General features: G+C 34.6%; 1 protein-coding gene and 1 pseudogene across 1 annotated transcript in view; one reads left to right on the top strand and one right to left on the bottom strand.

Moving 5' to 3' along the window:
* LOC126492796 (dystrophin-like) overlaps window positions 1–22,112 on the top strand; it is a gene marked incomplete at its 3' end in the record, with an annotated part of 366,806 nt that overhangs the window by 96,410 nt on the left and 248,284 nt on the right. The window lies entirely within an intron of this gene.
* On the bottom strand, window positions 14,991–15,151 carry LOC126492802 (uncharacterized; annotated as a pseudogene).

Genomic DNA, 22,112 nt, shown 5'->3' with positions numbered 1-22,112 from the left:
GACTTTTGAGGACAAAATATCAGGTTATCATATGCCAAGCCTATTTCATTTCAGAGACTTGAGTTTTCTCATTAATTTCATTACTAATCCATTCATTTTTTTGTGTGTATTTTTGGATTTCACATCAGGTTGACTTTCAAGCACATATGCAGGTAATTTTTTTTTTTTTTTTTTTTTTTTTTTTTTTATGTAGCACTAAGGCAGTTGGTCCTATTCTGTGTTTAAGTGTGAAGCAAGCTTATACTGGCTCTGCAAACAGGATTATTAAATAACCAATTACTATTCAGACTGTTACATTTCTTAAAATTACTCAAGTGAGAGTCTTGAATCTGTTCAACCTGAACACATCTGATATTCTGAGCCAAGGAGGGGATGCAAATTAGAGAGCTTCTGGCTTTAGTAGTGTTGAATCAGGAATCTTCTTCCCCCTTAGGACTCGATGACTAATGACCTGAATTGTCTACATTTCAAAAACAGTCAGGGATGAAGAGTAAGCCTGTTTCGTTTCATTCTTCCTGCTTCTGTTTTGATCTGCAGTATAAGATTATACAAGGGAAATTTGGTGTGTGAATGGGAGTTCCGATCACCCTTTCTGTGTGTGAGTACTCTATGCTTCCTGACAGCTTCGAAGTGTTTGCATGACAAAAACTCTAGAGTCTCAATAACAAAGGAACATCAGGGCATTCCAGGGACTAGGCAGTTGTGACAGCTATTCTTCCACAATGGGCCTCGGTTTTCCTATCTAAGAACACCGTTTCTCAGTGTCAGTTATTTCAAGGGTCAAATGGAAAGGACTAGATGGTGTATGTTTAAACTGAAAATAAGGCTGAGTTGTGTTTTTAGTCTTGGTGATATATAGCTGAAAAATGGAAATAATATTTGTGGTTTATAATATATTGTGAAATTACTCTTACAATTTGATTAATTTTTATACCCATTGCTTCATTTGGCTACCAGTTTTTATGGTGAGATTACTGAAGAACTGAAGGAATATCATAAAAATTTCAAAGACAGAACATGGAATATAATTAGCTATATTCTTCATTCCATACATAAGATTTCTGAAATTTATTCTGCTTGTGTCTGAACATTTAGACCTCTTGGCAACAGTCTCAATCATTTCCCATAGCTGCTGGACATGGTTTCCACCTCTTCATTCCCTCCCTTTCTGAGATCAACTTTTCAAAATTATATGAATCACTTAATTAAATTAAATTCTTTTGTTCTGTCTTTTTTTTTTGAAAAAAATATTTGGGTATATAGACTTGAGGTACTGGTCTCAACTTCTGGGATCCAGCTATTCTCTGGATCACAGATGAATGTGGTTAATATGAGTCACTCTGTCATATTTTATTATGCTTTATTTTGCATTAACAAATTAAATTTTGCATATTTATGGCATTCTGAAATATACATGTAGGTTATTGATTATATTGAGATACAAAAAATGTGTTTTTGATTTACGTGGCCAAAAACTGTGAATCGGGGCCATTATCCGATTGACTGCTTAATTCTTAATTTTCTAATGTAGTACAATTTAGAACAATGTGAATTCCTTCGGAGCACTGCGTTTACTATTTACCGTTTTGTGTTACTGGGAATGGATTGGAAGACTGCGTGCCAGTCAATTACCACCTAAAATGGTGGAGCTGTGCAGTATAATAAACAGCAAGAAATCTCTGTCCTTTGCAGTTCTGTTCATCCACTCCGAATTTCTAATTGCCTTAGTTACTCTTCCTGTAATTCCCTCCTCTCGTCTGTGCTTGCATCCAGTCTTTCCATCTTCAATATTTCAATTCAAATATAGCAATGCCAATGTTACTTGTAACTGTTCTAAGCTTTACCACATTCTATGAATCTTTGTTCCAGAAAGTCATTTATATATCTACTACTCAATATAGCTACTACTCAAATTGATACTGTTACCTATTATAAGGTATTGAAAGCAGGTTCTTTGTTTTATATTCTTTGAAGAAATGTTATCACTCAGTAGAACGTTTCCATATTTTGAATTCTTTGTTTATAAAGTTTTAGATCATGGAATAGTGTTTTTTTTTTAACTTGGCATTATTAATACTGTCCTTATGACAAGGATTGCTGTTTATTCCATATCCATTAATAGCTTAGTGACAACTCCCAAAGGAATATCTCACCTACTCTATTTCTCCTGTTTCATAGATTATTTCATTATGCTTGTTTCAAAATAATAAGTGCTTGGGTTTTAGCTCTCAAACCCGGGATCAACAGCTGAGGTGTTATTTGACACATCAAAGCACACCTGGCTGTCATATTCTCCCAGAATCTCTCAGTCCCTATCTGCTACAGCTTATGACTGGCATGCAAGTCCCCCTTTGCTAAACTTCTCCAGTATGCTGGCTGAACTTTTCTTTCCCCAGTTGCCCTTACCTATATAATCCAGACAGTTTTGTTAGCCTGCCCTTTTTATTTACCCTTTACTCTTCTGGTTTCCTGCCCTCAGCCCCCTCTCTTCACAGGGCCCATCCCAGGGTCATGTTCACTTTGGACTCTCCCAGTTGTCCCCATCTCTGGCTCTACACCCCCTTATATCTACAATAAACCTTCTGTTCCACCATATCTATGGCCAGTCATGTCTTTCCTTTTGAATTCTTTATATCATTCATTGTAGTAACTGGTCATAATATTGTTATGGATGTAATAAAGTATATTAACTTTTATTTAGGTATTTTTGCATTAACATTTTAATTGTTCAAATTTAATTGTTTAAATGTTGATGTATATTGTCACTGTATTATGATATGCAGTTTGGAACACTAGTGAAGAATTTCTTTATGTTAAATTTGTTTATTTTATGTATGTGTTTATGTATGTATCTACATGTCTGTGGACATGTATGTGTAGATAAAAGGACAACTTTATATATCATTTCTGTGTTGCGTTCCAACTTTTTGAGGCAGAATTTTTCATTGTGCTGGAACTTTGTTTAGTAGGGAAGATTAGTTGGCCAGGTAACTCCAGAAATTTACCATTGAACTCCTGCCATCTTGCCATGACTACGAGTATAAGAGCATGATGCCATGCTCAGCATTGGCTATGGGTTCTGGAGGTTAAACTTAGATCTCTTTGCTTACAAGCCTAGTGCTTTACCTACTAAGTCATCTCTCAGAACTGACAATATATAAAAAATATTTAATTTTCATATTTGCTAGTACTTATACTGCATTTACAGTATAACCAAATGCCTAATTTTTGAAGTGTATGTTTAAAATTATCTTTATTACCATGTTACTAATCTACTAGTATAACTGGCTGGTTCACTCCTTTTCCAACATCTAAATATCGTGTGTGAAAAAAATCTACTTTGGTTATTAGATAATTGTGTTAAGATGCAATATGTATGTGTGACAAGTGATCTTTGGGGGAAAAGTTCAGGAGTCACTTCTGGAACATTTGGAAAAAAATCATTATCCAAAATAATACCATGCTTCATATTTTATATTTTGCTTCCTTAGCATCTGGTCCTTAGTCTGTCTAATTGCATTATAATGGTTCTGTGTTGCAACAGATGCTAGAAGATTCTTTTGGCAAGAATGATAATTTTGTTTCATATTTTGAGATACCTGCTTTGCAATTGTCTTTCCTACTTACTAGAATAACAACAACAACAAAAAATGACAACTAATATTTCTTTTTTATGTGAATTTTCTTGTTAAAATTCAAGTACTAGAAACTCTAAAATTTGCACACTAAACTCTGTCTCCTAGTTAACTTGATGAGTACTGGCTTTCTGCTTCTGATACTAAGGATACTGAAGCAGAAGGACTGAATGGTAAGGGTAACCTGGGATGCATAAGAAAAATGCACTTCAGCTACAAACCAAAATCCTGCATGTCAAACAAAAGCAGTGGCTGGAAAGTTGGCTCAGTGGCTAAGACTACCTACCACTCTTGCAGTGGATACAGATTTCAGTTCCTAGCACCCACATGGTGGCTCACAATCACCTGATTCTACAGTCCCAGAGTATTTGGTGCCCCCTTCTGACCTCCGTAGGCACCTGCAAGCACAGAGTGCATTTACATGTACTCAGGTACACAGATATCTACATTAAGTTGATAAAATAAATTGAAAAGGATCCCAAACAAAAGTAGTGATTGGGTATAATATTGATACTGAAATGGACTCCGTCTACTGTATTGCTTTGTTTTTATGCTACCAACACTGTTACCTTTAAAAGTTCAAAAGTGTATGTTTTATTGTTCTATGCCATGAAAGAATTTCTTATATAACTAAAATCTTATGAGATAGGTTCAAATTGAGGGGTGGATGTAAATAATCATGACTGTAGCAGAATTACATTGTAGGAGTCTAATTTAGTAAAAGACTCAAAGAAAAATAGGCTACTGTATATACACTTGTACTGTTAAAATTTACTACCAGAAGCACATTTCCTACTTCACGCAATTATTTATTAAAGGTCTTATTGTTGATAAGCAACAATATACTAGTATAAAATTTCTTTGAACCCCTGTGAATTTAGAAGCTTTTAGGAGAAATAAGCCATTCATTTTAATTATATGATGTTAGAAAAACTATATAGAAGGTATAGCATTATGTATCAAGAGTATATAACATATACTTTTAAATATATATTTGTCAAATGGTCTGGATATTTTTATTTAGTTGCTTTTAGGATTAATATATGTACTCATACTAGTTTACAGTTAGGTTATTAACATACAGTATGATAATCGTGTTTTTTTATCAGTTTTTTAACTCCCAATTTTACCAAATTGTACAGCCTCCATAAATCACCTATACCAATATTAAATATTATTTCAAATATAAATCTGTGAACTGAAAATATCTGTAATGCTACCATTTGGAAAACAAAGATAAGATGGCTTAGGAAAGTTCAGGTGAGCCTGGGGAACATGGTGCCTCCAAAGAGAGCCTGAGTTTTTTAGGCACACTCTGAATCAAAAAGTTCAATAAACTAGTTGAAAAGAGAAAGAAATTCCAGATTATTGGTGCATATAAGCGATACTAGGCATTGTTAGGGGACAGGTAAATGATTGCTAGGTTCATTTTCTACCATATAGGAATGGTTCTCCCTTCTCTATTTTGTCTACTCTCCTCCTTTCTTCTTTTAGGCTCATGCTATGGGTTGAATCAGGGCGCTCTACTACCAAGCTTCACTCATCTCTAGGCAAGTTTCTGAATGTCACAGAGACATAGCTAAGATTAGGAAAGCAAACATATTTTCTCATTATCCCTCTTTAATAGCTGAATTCCTTTATGAGTATCTCTTGATGTAGTTGGTGACAAAATATTCCATCTGAGCTGCTGAGATCATTGATACTTCCCGTTTCTCATTCTTCATTAAGACTTGTTATACTTGTCTAGCTTCCTTATGTGGAATATAAAGGCTTCTCTCCAACAGCACTGTAATCTTTATGGCTTTATCTTGATTTAGCAAGGCAAAAGAGAAAAAAGGAAGATATTTACGGATTGCTCATAACTACCTTATAATTTTATGTTTCTATGTATAAACTAAAGGGTACACATAGTTCAATGTATAGTATGATCTGATAAATATTGTTACATATAAATTTACTAAATATTAAAATTTAATTATAGTTACTAAATGAAAATTTATATATGTATCATATTTGAATATAATGTTAATGGAATAAAATCTGAGATGAAATCAGAAAGTGAGCCTTATTACACAATTCAGCTGCAATTCTGCGTGTTTCAGTTATGCCAAGATTTCTGTTTTCTCAAGATACTATGATAAAGCTGTCAAAAACCCTGCACTTGAATCCACACAGTGAAAATGAAATGTTTCTAATCTGGAATTCACAAAATAATAGGGGAAAAATCACATATTTATTTTTAAAAACCTCTAACTTCAGCTTAGCATATCTTTCAAGTTGCAGCATAGTGATAGCTGTGAATTTGTCCCTAATATTTTAATAACAAGTTTTCCTACACATATTTTGGTAAAATCAAAGACTAATGTGTACTAGTGATTAAAAAGCTAATTGCCTCTTTGAGTTTCTATCATCATACCTTCAACTTTACATTTGATTCCTCTATTAATTCCTTAGTTCTATTGCCTTATAATTAATTTGATTTATATACCCATATACTTTTATTTTCATTTTGCCCACCTAAAATGATTGTGGGACGTTTTCCATATGTTTCAGCAATTGCCAAGAGAAGTCATGGCACAAAAATAGTTCAGAACACCACATTTTGAGGAAACTTTGGCAAATATAAATAATACCATTGTACAAAACAATAATTGAGATCTGTACCATATGCTGCGAAATAGGGCATGACTATGCCAGCCAGAAGGACTGGTGAGGTAACTTTTGATTTGTACTTAAAATAGTAGTTCTCATTTCACTAGCAGTCATGTGGGAGAGGAAGCTTTCTAAAGAGCAGAGAAGCAGGTTCAAAGGCACCAGATGAGAAGAAGCAGGGTCAGGTAACAGAGAGAAATTCGTGTGGTGGTAAGGTGTGAAATTCTCATTTCTTTTACTGCTCTTAAACATCTTATGGTTTCTGTTTGTCAATGCTCAAAACTTTTGCTTGCCAAGTAGTTGGAATTAATCATCAGTGAGTCGAAACTATTCGATGGCTTTGTACTTTTAAGCGGCCCTACTATATAAAGAGCAACTTTATAGCCTAAAGGCAGGAAATATCAAAGATTAGATCAGAACTCAATGTTAGGTTCGGAAATCTCTCATTATTTCAATCAACATCTACCAGGAATGGGGGAAGTGGATAAACCTGCTTCACCTTCCCACTTTCTCATCATGTTTTCAGACAATGATCAGCCATTCTGGCCTGTAGCGCGTAATTGGCTGCTGCTTAGTCTCAAGAGACTGAACTATATAACTCAAATAATTTTTTAGCACCCATGGTGTTACTGTTCAGGCTTAATGGTCAAAAGTAGCTCAATGTGCTATGTTCAGGCTTTCTAAATTTATGCGTTAGCTAGCTTTCTGGGAGAAATGTCAATGTGACTATCCAGATTATAAGGAAGGTCAGCTAGAACAGCAGCTGTGATTTCAAGAAACTGCACAAAGACACGGGGTTAGAAAATGTACTAATAGACTACCAACGTGTATTTAAACTGTTCTCTTAATCTAGACAATTTGCTTGGATTCCTTGTGGAGCAAGAAAAGCACGTCTTATAGAACTCTTCCAGTCTTTTCTTTTTGTTGTGACTATGCCGGGATTTTAAACAGGAGCCCACAGAGAACTAGATGAGCCCTACTCAGTCAGGCTAAAATTCTATTTGTATCTGAACACTTTTGTATCTCACATTTCCAAAAATAAAAAGTCTGGGCATATCTTAAGAAAGGGGCTCATGGAAGGAACTTTGTATTCTAAAATAACATTACTGACATTACTGAATTGAGACATATAATATATGTTTGAACATGCCCTATTTCATTGCTAATAAACTTTGTTAAATGTGGATCTTGACAGCCATTAGTATTTATTCCAGACCATTTATAATTCCCTAAAGTTCTCCTTGAAAACTTTCTTTTGGATGCTTATTGAGGTAATTCCTGCTTTCTGGGGCATCTGCCTTACTACTCCAAAACCTTTTAGCAGAAAATGGCCATTATGTTGGCCAGAATGCTGGCAGAAACATGACAACAGCGAAACCAGCAAATTCTCTGGATGTATGTATTTCCCCCACAATTTCTTAGCCACATGTAACTTGATAATTTTGCATTCTTTTTATTTATTTATTTATACTTAAAAATTTTCACCTCCTCCCATTTCCGTCCCCCTCCCCCATTCTCCTCCCCCTCCCTCTCCAGTCCAAAGAGCAGTCAGGGTTCCCTGCCTTGTGGGAAGTCCAAGGTCCTTCCCCCTCCATCCAGGTCTAGGAAGGTGAGCATCCCACAAAGACTAGGCTCCATAAAGCCAGTAAATGCAGTACGATCAAAACCCAGTGCCATTGTCCTTGGCTTCTCAGTTAGCCCTCATTGTCTGAAACGTTCAGAGAGTCCGGTTTGATCACATGCTACATCAGTCCCAGTTCAGCTTGCTTTGGTGGGCTCCTATCAGATCAGCCCCACAGTCTCAGTGGTTGGGCGCACGCCTCGCGGTCCTGACTTCCTTGCTCATGTTCTCCCTCCTTCCGCTCCTCATTGGGACCTTGGGAGCTCAGTCCAGTGCTCCAATATGGGTCTCTGTCTCCATCTATCACCAGATGAAGGTTCTATGGTGATATGCAAGCTATTCATCAGTATGGATATAGGATAGGGCCATTTCAGGCTCCTTCTCCTCAGCTGTCCAAGGATCTAGCTGGGAACATCTCCATGGACACCTGGGTACACCTCTAGAGTCAAGTTTCTTGCCAACCCTAAAATGGCTCCCTTAATTAAGATGTATACTTCCCTGCTCCCATATCTACTCTTCCTCCATCCCAACCCTCCCATTCCCCCAAGCTGTCCTCATTGATAATTTTGTATTCTTAATGCATGTCTGCTAACTGATCTGTTATCTGATAACTCTGTAAAGTCTCTATTGAAAGAGAACAGGGAAAATACACGGAGTAACACTTGACGGTGCAAGGGCAACTGAAATGAGCAGAGCAGATGTATTGAAGACATTGTTGAGACTGAAAAAGAGTCAAAATAAGACAACACAGATCACAAGATGGAAATTTGTTGTTTGGCTGTGAAAGATTACTAGGGAGAAAATTAGTGAATATTTTTAATAAAATAAATATTTAATAAGCACTTATTTTGTACAATGTCCTGAAATATATGATTGAATACAAGATTACTAATTCACATTATATAGTACTGTACTTAAAATTATAGGTGGGTCTTTAAAATAATTGTGATCAAGTGTTCATATTTATTGGAGATGATGAAGAAAAAAATTCAATCACTTAAATTAATTGGCTACTTCATTTATCTTTAGTTGCAGCTATTAGATAGTGTTTTGAGGTTAAAAAGTAGACCCTATACCTAATTTGAGAATTTTCACAATGACTTTGAAAATAAAAGACTATTTTATATAGTGACTCATGCTTCCACATCAATTTTATTTTTATAAATCTCATATGAATTTCTATGTTTTAATTTCAAATGACAAAATATTCATGCAATGGCTAATTTTATGAAAAAAACCCACAATATTATTATTTATAATTATCATTAGCTTATCTTTATTTCCTTAAAAATTGATCAAATTTATTTAATTGGCTAACTTGTTTAAAAATTATACATCATCACTGAAGTCAAGGCAAAAAAGTGAAAATAAAAATTATACAATATGATGAGATTCTAGGAGATCATTTCCTCATGAAAAGACAATGTAAAGTAAATTGATAGTGTAATCATGATTCAAGAAATTACATACAACTGTTAATGAGCACTATCCATTCTTCTTTGCTGAAAACTATTGATAATCTACTTTTAAATTACTCTCATTTATATTGCTCCCAGAGGACCTAATTAATCATTAGTTAAGACTACCTAATTTGAATTCTACTCATAGGAGAAAATGGTTAAAGATGTTTTATTGCCAATATTTCAGTATTTGTACTTAGCATTACTTTTAGCATGACTAAATTATAAACATTTGAATATAGAGTCAAATTTTCTCAAATAGGCTTTTTAGAAATACCTTACGTTTTAAGTATACTTTGTACAGTTTAATACAAGAACGATAAAGCACAGTTATATTGTTTAGTCTATCATTTATGGAAATACATTAAAATATTGTCAAACCACACATTAATTTTTACTGATAGAATTAAGGCCAGCATAACATAAGAATAATGATTTATTTGAAACAACAATTTTAGAAACAAGTTTTGGTGATTATTAATGCTGAATTTCTTACTTCTTGTAGAGTTATAAATTTTTCTCCTACATAGCATCTTCACTAATATGTCCACCATGATAAAATTAAGCCTTTGTTTAAATACCTATATAGAGTTTTAGATTTAACACCAGAAAATGTTCTGTCATTTGTTTCTGAATATGAATCTTTAGATAAAATTAAAAATGTATTTTTTGTGTGTTTACCTACATGTATGAGTATGTATGTACCACATCCAGAAGAGGACATCGGGTCCTCTAGTAGAACAGCCAGTACTCTTAACACTTTAGTTGTTACTGAAGCCTCCCTGCCAATCAACCTTATTTTGTACATAGTTTATCTTTGTGCCAGGAAGAGGCTTAAAGTATTGACATGGGATATGATTAAGTCCAATAAAATAGGGGCAGATTTTTTTGACAGAGAGAAAAGTTTACTTCATTGTTGAAGTTTACTTCATGGTTGAAATTTCCTTCAAGATACACTTATAATTTAAAACATAAAATGCCTGCTGACTTATTGAAGATTAAATAAGTATTTAATGAACTTATTACACTGAAGTGGTACATGATATATGGTAGCAAATGGAAAATTTTGAGTTGAAGAGATAAACCATTCTTAGAAATAAATCATTACAATACTCATTCTCTAACTAGAAGGAGATGTTAATCATAAATTTAAATGTGTCCCTGTCCTATTTGAAATAAATTTTTTTCTAAGAAGTTATTTACTGAGAAAATATTTGAGAGGCTATTTGAAGAGAAGATATTTAACAGTGCAAGCAGTTAATTAGAACTTTGTTAAATAACCTTGTCTCTAATTCTCAGAAATCTATTATATTCTATCAATTGAAGTGTAACACTTCAGTTTTTAAAGTAGTGTGACATAGGAAACAATAGTTCTTATAAAGTTTTTCACATACAAAAGAAGTAATATTTAAGCACACTACATTTTCTGTAAATTGTATTAAAAGACAGCTATTTAGTAAAAATATGATACTATGTTAAGGAATTAAAAATGAAGTAATAATTTATTTCAAAAACAGGAGTGCATATTATGACAGGCCGCAAAAACTTTATCTAAATTACATATGAAATATTTCATAGTCTATGAGGTTCAATGAATACACACAACTAATTATTTCACTTCAATAAAAATAAGTTTAAAAGTTGTACTTCCACACCAAAGTTGGTTTCATCATCTAGTTTCAACTTTAAATAGCCTGGAATGATGATTGAAAATTTTGAGAAGTATAGTTGATTTAGGAAGGTAATTTGAGTTTCAAGGTGATGGAAAGGTTAATTTATGTTCTGAAATCTTTCAGTTGCCTCAGTATGAGTCTTCAAAAACAGGGCTATTCAAGAGAATGAATTCTTTGTCACATGGGTAGAATCGGAGATGATCATGCTGAGTTAAATAAACCTGTGACAAAAATATAGGTATCAGATAATTTTCTCTTACATAGAGTGTATATATACATCACATATAGATCACATAGGTTTAAAAGGAACTTCTGCTTTTCTTTTTGTGGCAGGACTTTTCATTTATGGCAGTGTTTTGTTTATCATAGGCTGGCTTTGAACTTGTTTAACCACGTAATCAAGGCTCCTTCTGATTATCTTGTCTCCCTCTTCTAACCCCTAAGATTAAAGGAATGTATCACTACACCCATTACATAGATATTTCAAAAATAATTTTGTTTTGATTTTGTGTAGAGAAATATAAAATGTTCATGTTAATGAGCGCCAAAATATTTCAAGGGCTTTAAAAATTCCGTTTGTGTATGTTTCGTTTGTAGTAAAAAAGTCTATCAATATTCTGTATATCAAAGCTTTATTATACTGAAGATAACTTTCTCAAATAGTAGATAAGATTCTTGAACTCAAATATTACTTTTATGTTGGTGGAGAAGGATCCTGAAAACATATAACTATACGGAAGCCAAACTAGTTAACCTTGATTTTGAAACTGTTGAGAATGTTTGACATTATAATCTATTTATGAATTCCTCTATGTTTGATGCCCACAGATAATCTTCAGATCATTCAACTCCAAGGAGACACCTGTATTTCAGAAATTTGTGTTGTTATCTGGCTGGTGGCATACTTTCCCTTTTATACACAGAAATATTGTAGAATATACACTACAGCATATATTAGAACAGTTCATACTATTTTTCTGAAATGTTTCAAATCTATATTTAATCAAACATAATATAAAATCAAGACTTTAAAACACAATTTTAGTTTACCTATAGATTTTAGTAAATCTTCTAACCCAAAGTCTAGATTAAAATATATATTCACACAGAACTTAGTCACTTTATGCTTCTCAACATTCTGAGGAAAGTTGTATTTGATGTTGCATTTTTATAAGGCTACTATAAATTAAAAATGATTAAAATAACTTACAGAAATAGAATGTTTCCAGCACTTACCATATCTTCTCTTTGGTTATTGTGTACATACTTCTGGCAAATTACAATTTTTTTTGGATTTTGACACAGTTTGAGAATCTCTCAAAAAGTTGATAGTTTTGTGCATTCTAAACAAGTTCATTCCAATATGTATTTTATTTAAAAAATCTTCTGAAATAAGGAGAAATTTAAAAATATCATTCTTATAGTCTAGGATCATAAAAATATCCTGATAACCTACTGGAACAGAGGTTTGTATATGCAGGAAAGGATTTTTTGAAATACTGTATTTTATTAAAATTCCACTCTTAATTGTTATTATAAATTGAGGGTAAATTAAATTAGTGAACAACCTGCAAATATAACGTGGACAGGAAGAATATTGATAATTTGCTTTTAGTTTCTTTGAAATTGTTCTGTTTCCATAATAAAGTTATAATAAGTGCATAAAAGATTTTCTTAATAGGTCAAGTGAATTGTTTATAAGAAAAACCATATTGCCCTAAAAGTCTTATGTATAAATGCTAACATTTATATTTTTGTTATTTCTCTCTACACTTCCAAAACAAGGTTTAAATAATTTTAACAAAAGGAAAGTTCATGAATAGTGAAAGTTCTACTTTGTAGTAAATATTGTTTCTTTTTTTCTATTCTTTTGTTTTAAGTTTGCAAAATAACCTTTATTGAGCTTTCCACCAGAAAATGTCTGCACAAAACCAAATGTTTTTTACTGTAAACTATTCAGCGCAATTCAAATCCAGTTTTTTTTCAAAACAGTTATCTCGATTAAAATCCACTACTTCAGCATCAATAGCTTCTTTGAAATTACATACTTAAATATAATTAAGACTCAAATGCAAAATTTAGTTGGTTGGAAGGCTAATTAAGCCACCACCTTCCTCAAACAAAATTGCAAAATGGCAAAATTGTATTTTTCGCATGATACAGCCTACTGAAATCACCAACTCTAGGCAGCTGTTATGAATATGCAGTATCCTGAGATAATACAGAATCCAGCCATTGTAACCCAGTCTGCCATTGTTCTTTTACTCCAGTCAGAAAGGACATGTGCACGTGTGGGATGACACTACCAGCAGTTGTGGTTTCGATAAGAGAGTGTAAATGTTCAACTCCAAAAATAGCAAGTTGCAAGTGACAGTGACAAGGGGTAATGGCTTTACTTTTTAGTCTTTTAATGCATTTTCTGCCAATTCAAGTACCTCCACAACCACACATCTATGGGGACTTGCAAGGCAGCACTGGGAGCAGGATACCACCTATAGCTTGTGCTTTCCATACAAATCTTTCCAACCCTTCCCACCAACCATCTTAGACTGTGGTGAAGCTCATACAAGCAAGGCATTGATAAGGTTAGAGAGATACATGGTGGGATCCAAGTGCCAACTCCTCCATTTCACTGTGAGCCATACTTCCTAGTTTATTTATCTTGGTTTTATTTATTATTTCAGCATGTGTGCATGTGTGGGTTGGCACATGCCTTGTCCTCTGTGTGGATGTCAGAAGACTGCTTGTGGGAGTTAGTTCTTTAAGGCTATATGAGTCTTAGCAATCCAACTCAGATCTTGTTAGGCTAGGTGACAATTGCCTTTACCCACTGAGCCATCTTGACATCTTGACTTAGTTATTTGTTCAAAGAGTGAATTAATTTTTATAGTAAAAATAATGTAGATATTAAAACCTAATCTTTTTCATCCAAAGAATTTTTGTTGTTTGAAAATCACAGTTATATATTTAGTCCCCAAATTCTTATTTCCTCCTAAATTCTCTTGACCCAGCCATGTGAACTTCCTTGCTTTTTCTTAAATGCATTATATAGTCTTATGTAGTACTTAATGCATTTCTTTATTTAAGAATGTGCATCTTACTGCACCTATTCCTTGACGGGTTTCTTTTCATATGGCAATTTAGGTTTCCTTCTTTGTGTTTACTTTGCTCATTCATTGTGATATTTTTTAAGTCATATTGAAAGTGTCACCTTGTCTTTCTCAAAAGACTATAATTTCAGTGTGGGCAGAATCAACTATGTCCTAGTATCTCCAAATCTTGCATAGGCATTGATACTGAATAGCATAGAAGTCAAAGTCATTGAAGAAAAATGAGCAGAATAACAGCTTTCTGCACATGATTATGTATAAACAGGAAGTTAAATGATCAATCTTTCTATGAGCAGAAGGTGATTTTTGAAGATTGTAATTAACACTGAATATGAAGATTACACTGCATCAAGAATAATGCTTTTAGCATGTTTTGGCTCTTTCTGTCATGAAAGAAACCTATCATCATGCAATCAGAATCTACAAGTATTTCTTTGAAGGTGTTTATAAACTCATGGCAAATTATGTTACTCCAAGATATTTTATGATCTTTACTTTCATAAAAAGTGAAGATACTTTGTAAAATCAATGCAAAATATTACATACATACTGATTTTTGTATGTATGTATGTTTGTGACAGTGTTCATGCATTTATAGGCATGTGGAGACAAGAAATGGATGTTTGCTTTCTTCTTCAATTGTTCTTACCGTGTATTTGAAAAAGGGTCTCTCATTGAACCTGAGGCTCACTGATTTACCTAGATAGACTGGTCAAAGAAACCCACAAATCCTTTTGCCTCTGCCTTCTCTGAGGCCAGAGTACAAGTATGCACTGACATGGACCAATATTATTGCAGGAGCAAGGAATTAAACTCAGGTGTTCATGCTTGTTTGACAAGTGCTTTACAAACTTACACACCTCTCTAGTCTGTAGCAAGTACTGATTTTCAACATGTCCAGAATGTTATTATTTGTTCTTGCAAAATCAAATTTGATATCTAATCAAAATTGGGATATAGTTTTTTACACTTGATCTTAGCCAAAAGGCCGAGAAGCGATGGGATATAGTTTTTTAAATCATTATTATTATATGTACCTATTCAGAAGCTAAATGAAATAAAGTCTTAGAACTACAATTTTAAATTTCATATCACTTCAGTCTAAACAACTTCTACTGGACTAGCACAATCAAAACTACATTTATATATTCCTTGTATCCCAACGTTTTGTGCATTCTTTTAATTTTCTCTTCCTCTAGCCACAATTGACAAGTATTTTTCTTTTATTGAAAATGAATTATTTTTTCATATAATACATCTTGATTACAGTTTCCCTTCCCTCTACTCCTCACAGTTTCTTCACAACTTCCCTCCCATTTGGATTCACCCCTTTTTATCTCTCATTAAAAAAGAATAGACTTCTAAGAGATATCATCCAAATATGACCAAATAAATGTAATAAGATGAAGCTAAAACTGTTTTGTTGAAGTTGAACACAGCAGCCCAACATGAGGAAGAGAGTCACGAACAGGAAAACAAATTAAGCAATCCACTCATTGTCATTAGGATCATGAAGATACTAAGAGGAAAGGTATTATATATACCAGAGGTCATGGTGCAAACCCATAGAGGCCCTGTACTTGCTGCTTCAGTCTCTAGGAGTTCATATGAGTCTTGCTCAGTTGATTCAGAGGGCTTTGTTTTCTTGCTGTCCTCCATCCCCTCTAGCTCTTAGGATCAATCATTCCTCCTACTCTTTTGTGGAGTTCCCTGAGCTCTGATGGGAGGAATTTGATGGAGACATTTCATAAAGATCATGTGGTCCAAGGAGTCTCTTTCTTCCTGTAATGCCTGTTTGTGGGTCTCAGCATATGTTTCATCTGTTGCAGGACAAGCTTCTGATGATCCTGAACAAGGCATTGAACTATTAGTGTAGCCGAATAGCGTTATGTAGATTGCATTTTGGGGGCCACCAACCAGCCCCAAATAAAGACACAAAGACTTATTACTAATTATGAATGCTCAGACTTAACTTAGGCTTGTCTCACTAGGTCTTTTTACTTATTTTACCCTGTTTCTAGGCATCTACATTTTTGCCTCGGGAAGTACTCTGGAACAGGAGACCACTTCCTACATATAACTCTAGTAGCGCAGACACTGAAAGAAATAATTAATAAATGGGACTTTATGAAAATGAGAAGCTACTATAAAGCAAAGAACATGGTCAACAAGGCAAAATGGCAGCCCATTGATACCTTAAAAAACAGTAATGTTTGGTTTTACCTTCAGTCTCTGGTCTATCTTTCCTCTAGTTTTTGGTCGCACTAACAGTGTCGGGTATTTTTCCTTCTCATGGAATAAGTCTTAATTCAAATCAGATAATGGTTGTTGATTCCCACAATTCTGTGCTACCCTTGGCTTATCATACCTTACAGGAGGGACAGATTGTAGGCCAACACTTTTGTGAATGAGTCCATGTTTACATTTTTTTTTTCTTTCTGTGCCATACAGAGCAGAGCACCTTCCTACAACAAAGATGCTGCAACTTGTGGGTGTTTTTTTTTCAAAGTAGAGTCCCACTGTCAATTTGCTGAGAGAAACCTATTGTATTAGGACAGACTATTGTTTGGGGGATATCCATGGGAGCACTTTGATCAATAACTCAATTGAATGCAACCTAATCTTGGTACTTGAAAGCCTTGTTTGGTGACAAGACATGGACATTTGAAAATCTGCCTCCCTTATTATTAGTAGACCTCACTGGGATTGCCTTTGTATATTTTAGGGAATTTTCACTGCACTAGGTGTCCATACCATCCACAATGGTACAGAGAGCTCCTCACCTCCAGCTGTCTTTCCCCACATTCTCTCCATAAATGCATTGTCACCTCTTCCTCCCCACCTGATCTTCCCATTTCTATCCCCACCCATCCTCAGTCTACTCATAAAATCTCTTCTACTTCCCCCTCCACGGAGATTCATGTGTCCCACCTAGGTTTTTCATTTAAACCTAACTTCTCTTGGTTTATAGATTAAAGGTAAGTTATTATTTATTTAAAACCTATTATCTATATATAAGTGAATACATATCATATTTATTTTTCTAATTCTAGGTCACCTCACGCAGGATGAAATTTTCTGGTTACATCCATGAGCCTGCTAATTGCATGATGTAAATTTTATTTAAATATCTGAGTAATACTCCATTGTGTAAATGTACCACATTTTCTTTATTCTTCTCTTGAGAGATATCTATGTTGTTTCTAGTTTCTGGCTATTAGAAATACAGCAGTAATGAGCAGAGTTGAGCAAGTGACTATTTGGTGGAATGGACTGTCCTTTAGGTATATACCCAAGTCTAGCATAGCTGGATCTTGAGGTCGATGCATTACAAACTTTCTGGGGAACCAGCCATGTTTTTATTTTTTTTAACACAGTAGCTGTACAAGTTTGCACTCCCTTACTCCCATCAGCCATCAATGTTCTTCTTGCTCTACATCCTTGCCAGCATGAGCTGTCACTTGTGCTATTGATCATAGCCATTCTGACAGGTGAAAGTGAGATCACAAGGTAGTTTTGACTTGCATTTCCATGATGGCTAAAGATGGTGAATTTTTCTTTAAGTGTTTTTCAGCTGTTTGAGAATCCTCTATTGAGAATTCTGTGTTTAGATCATTCCCCATTTTAAATTGGATTATTTGGTTTGTTGATGTCCAGTTTCTTGAAGTTTTTCATTATATTTTGTATATTAGCCCTCTATCATACTTGACATTGTTATAAATATTTTCCTATTCTGTAGGCTGCTGCTTTCTATAAATGATGATGTCCTTTGTCTTACAGAAGCTTTTCAGTTTCATGAGGTTTTATTTATTAATTGTTGATTGATCTTAGTACTGCACTAATGGTGTTCTGTGCAGGAAGTCTTTTCTGCGCCAGTGCATTAAAGGCTATTCTCTACTTTTTCTTCTCTCTGACTCAGGGTGTTTGCTTTTATATTGATGCCCTTGATCAACTTGGACTTGAGTTTTGTGCATGATCCATATCGGTTGACTGTTTTTTTTTTTTTTTTTGCATTATTCTACATAAAGCCATCCAGTTAGATCACTCCATTTCATGAAGATGTTTTCTTTTTCCAGTGTGTATTTCTTGCTTCTTTATAAAAAATCAAGTGTTCATAGGTGTGTTGATTTATATCTGGGCCGTCAATTTGATTTCATTGATCAAAGTGTCTATGTGTCTATTTTTGTGCTAATACTATGCAGTTTTCATGCCTTTTGTAGTACAACTGGAAATCAGGGATGGTGATACCTCCCACAGCTATTTCAATATTTTGGATTGTTTTATATATCCTGGCATTTTTGTGTTTCCATTTAAAGTTGAGAATGTCCTTTCAAGGTCTGTAAAGAATTGTGTTGGAATTTTGGTGGAAATTGCATTGAATGTGCAAATTGCTTTTGGTAGGATGAACATTTTTACTGTTAATCTTACTGATCCATGAGCATGGGAGAACTTCTAATGTCTTCTTCAGTGTCTTTTTTTAAAGACTTGAAGCTTTTATCATACAAGTCTTTAACTTTCTTGGTTAGAGTTATTCAAAGGCATTTTATAATATTTGAAGTTGTTATGAAAGGTCTTATTTCCATGAATTCTTTTTCAGTCCATTTGTCATTTTTATATAATAATTTTTGTGAGCTAATTTTGTATCCAGTTACTTTTCTGAAAGTGTTTATTAACTATAGGATCTCTGAGTTGAATTTCCAGGATCATTTATGTATATTATTGTATACTATGCAAATAAAGATATTTTAATTTCTTCCTTTGCATTTTATAAACACTTGATGTGTTTTTGTTTTCTTTTTTCTGTAGCTGAGAATTCAAGGACTATACTGAGTAAGTATAATAGGTATATAGAGATTGAAAACCTTGTTTTCTCCTGATTTCAATGGAATTGGCTTCTGTTTCTCTCATTTTTAGGTGATATTCACTATATGCTTCCTGTAAACTGTTTAATATGTTTAGATCATCTTTGTGCCCCTAATCTTTCCAAAAACTTTTAAATATATATATTTGACATCCTGGCCAAAGTTTCGCCTCCATCTTCTCTTTCCAGTCTTGTCCCTAACCCCTCCCCCATCTTTTACCACTTCTAATACATTCCTCTTCCATTTCTGTTCAAGGAAGTGTAATTCTTTCATGAGTATCAACAAAACATGGCATATCAAATTACAGTAAAACTAAGCATCTCCTCATGTATTAAGGCTAGGCAAAGTGACCCAGTATGAAGAGAATGGTCCCAAAAGCCATATGTAAAAGTGGCAGAGATAGTCCCTGGTCCCACTGTTCGAAATCCTCCACGAAGACCAATCTACACAACTAAAACATCTATCAAGAGGGCTTAGGGTTCCCTGCCCTGTGGGAAGTCCAAGGACCACTCACCTCCATCCAGGTCTAGTAAGGTGAGCATCCAAACTGCCTAGGCTCCCACAAAGCCAATACGTGCAGTAGAATCCAAAAACCCATTGCCATTGTTCTTGAGGTCTCAGTAGTCCTCATTGTCCGCTATGTTCAGCGAGACCGGTTTTATCCCAGGCTTTTTCAGACCCAGGCCAGCTGGCCTTGGTGAGTTCCCGATAGAACATCCCCATTGTCTCAGTGTGTGGGTGCACCCGGGGAGGCGGCGATGGGGAAGAGACAGAAATCTTTAATAAATAAATGAAAAAAAATAAACAATAATAAAAGAGGGCTTAGGTCAGTTCCATGCAAGCTTCCTGGTTGTTGGTTTAGCCTTTGTGAACCCATACAAGCCTAGATTAGTTCATTCTGCAAGTTTTCTTATAGTATCCTTGCCCCCTCTGTCTTTTACAATCCTTTCTTCTACTCTTCTGCAGTGGTCCAGGAAATCCGCCTAATGTTTGGGTGTGGGTCTGCATCTGTTTCTGTCAGATGCTATTGGTATAGGAACAATCTGGTCACAGTAGATATCCAGCTCAGGCTACCTATCTGCTATTGATAGATGCCAATCCTGAAATCTTCCTTGTAGATTCCTGGGTGATTCCCTTGCTCCACGTTTTTACCTAAGCTGAAGTGCATCCCCCCTCTCCAGTAGTCTCTTTCAGTACTCTCCCCTCCACACCCCCAATCTGTTAGCTCATGCTCCCATCTTCACCGGCCCTCAGTCCACTCATGAAATCGCTTCTATTTTGCCCGTCACAGGGAGATCTGTGTGTTCCCCCCCAGAAGCCTCCTTGTTACCCAGTCTTTCTGGGTCTGTGGCCTGTAACATTCTCATTCTTTATTTTACAGGTAGTATCCACTTATGATCGAATACATATCATGTTTATCTTTCTCAGTATGGGTTCCTCAACCAGAATGATATTTTCCAGTTCCATTATTTTGCCTTCAAATTTCCGGTTGTCTTTGTTTTAGTGAGTAATGCTCCATTTTGTAAAAGTACCATATTTTCTTTATCCAATTCTCAGGTGAGGGGCATGTAGGTTGTTTCCAGATTCTAGCTCTATGAATTAAGCTGTTATGAGCATAGTTGAGCAAGTGTCCTTGTGCTATGATTAAGCATCCTTGGGGGTGGTGCCCAAAAAAGGAACATAAGCTTCTTGTGATAGGTTGATTTCCAGTTTTCAGTACCATACTGACTTCCAATGTGGCTGTTCAAGTACGCCCTCCCACCAGCAATGGGGGAGTGTTGCTCTTATTCCATATTTTCTCCAGCATGACCTGTTTATTGTGAAGAGTATTGAATTTTCACAAAGGACTTTTCTGCATGTAGTAAGATAATCTTGTTTTTTTTTTTTTTTACTGTTGTTATTGCTGATTTTGTTTTGGTTTCATTCAATTTTTTATATGGTGGATTACATTATGTTGAACTGTCTCCGGACTGCTGGGATGAATCAAACATGGTCATGATCATCAAGTTGGTGATCTTTTTGATGCATTCTTGGATTTAGTTTGCAAGTATTTTATTGAGTATTTTTTGCATCTCTGTTCATAAGGAAATTTAGATTGTAATCTCTTTTTTTGTTGGATCTCTATGTAGTTTGGATATCAGGATGATTGTAACCTCATAAAATAAGTTGGACAGAGCTCTTTCTGTTTGTGTTTTATAAACTAATTTGAGGAGTATTGATGATAACTTTTTTGAAAATCTAATAAAATTCTCTTATAATGTCATCTGGCCATGAGATCTTTTTAGTTGAGAGACATGGCTGCTTCTGCTTCACTAGGCATTATAGGACTAATGAAATTGGTTATTAGATCCTGATTTAACTTTGGTAATTGGAACCTATTAAAAAAGCTATTTATTTTATTTGTTTGTTGGTTTTAGATTTTCAAATTTTGTATAGTATAAATTTTTAAAGTATGTATTTCCTGGGTGTTTTGTTAAGGGTCTGTCTATCTAGCAGATTTTCCCAAAGTACCAACTCTTCACTTCATTGTTTATTTGTATTGTTCTCTTTCTTTCTATTTCATTGATTTCAGCCCTCGCTTTAATTATTTCTTGACTTTGATTCTTCTTGGATATGATTACTTTTTTTGTTCTAGAGCTGTCAAGCATGCTGTTAACTTACTAATATGGAGCTCTCCAGTTTTTTATGTGGGCATCTAGTGCTATGAACTTCTCTCTTAATTCTGCTTTGATTGTATCCCACATATTTGGATATGTTGTGCATTCATTTCCTTGAATTCTAGAAGTCTTTTTTTGTTGTTTTATTTATTTATTTTTTTAAATTTTTATTTATTTATTAAAGATTTCTGACTCTTCCCCACCACCGCCTCCCATTTCCCTTCCCCCGCCCAATCAACTCCCACTCCCTAACTTCTTTATTTCTTCCTTGACACAGTAGTCATTCAGCTGTTCAGTTTTCATGAGTTTGGAGGGTTTCTGTTGCTGAAATCCATCTTTAATCCTTGGTGGTCTTATAGGATTAAGGAAGTTATTTCAATATTCTTCAATCTGTTGAGACTTACTTAGTGTTCAAGTATGTGGTCAATTTTGGAGAAAGTTT

This window comes from Alexandromys fortis, unplaced genomic scaffold (genome assembly GCF_014885135.2).
Source record: "Alexandromys fortis isolate MF-2015 unplaced genomic scaffold, M_Fortis_MF-2015_v1.1 scaffold_315, whole genome shotgun sequence".
Lineage (NCBI taxonomy): Eukaryota > Metazoa > Chordata > Mammalia > Rodentia > Cricetidae > Alexandromys > Alexandromys fortis.
The sequence above is the reverse complement of the archived record's forward strand: the minus strand, read 5'-3'. Positions and strand labels throughout refer to the sequence as shown.